Here is a 350-nt window from a genome sequence, read left to right as displayed (position 1 = left end):
TTTCTTGAGTCCTGTAGTGAGCTTTGTAGCTTCACCGCTATGAATTAATGGAGAGCTCTATGAGCCCTTCGAGACTTTTCAAGAAAAAATGGTGTGCTGTTGGTGCTTTTTGTAGTAACGAAATTGACAATTTTTTGTTGGCCAAGTCTGATCTTATCCGGCATTTCAGATGCCGGCGCTTGCTCTAACATGATTCGATAGCAAAAAGTATGCAATCTAAGAGCAAATACAGCAGTTATATAACAGTTTGGGGTTGTTCCAACCAGATCTCTTGTAAATAAATAATGAAAATTTCAATAGCAGTTGAATTAATCTTTTCAAAGGGTGGGGAATAGCCACACCGTTGCTAC

The sequence above is a fragment of the Triticum dicoccoides genome, chromosome 1A (genome assembly GCF_002162155.2).
Source record: "Triticum dicoccoides isolate Atlit2015 ecotype Zavitan chromosome 1A, WEW_v2.0, whole genome shotgun sequence".
Classification (NCBI taxonomy): domain Eukaryota; kingdom Viridiplantae; phylum Streptophyta; class Magnoliopsida; order Poales; family Poaceae; genus Triticum; species Triticum dicoccoides.
Note: the sequence above shows the minus strand (reverse complement) of the source record.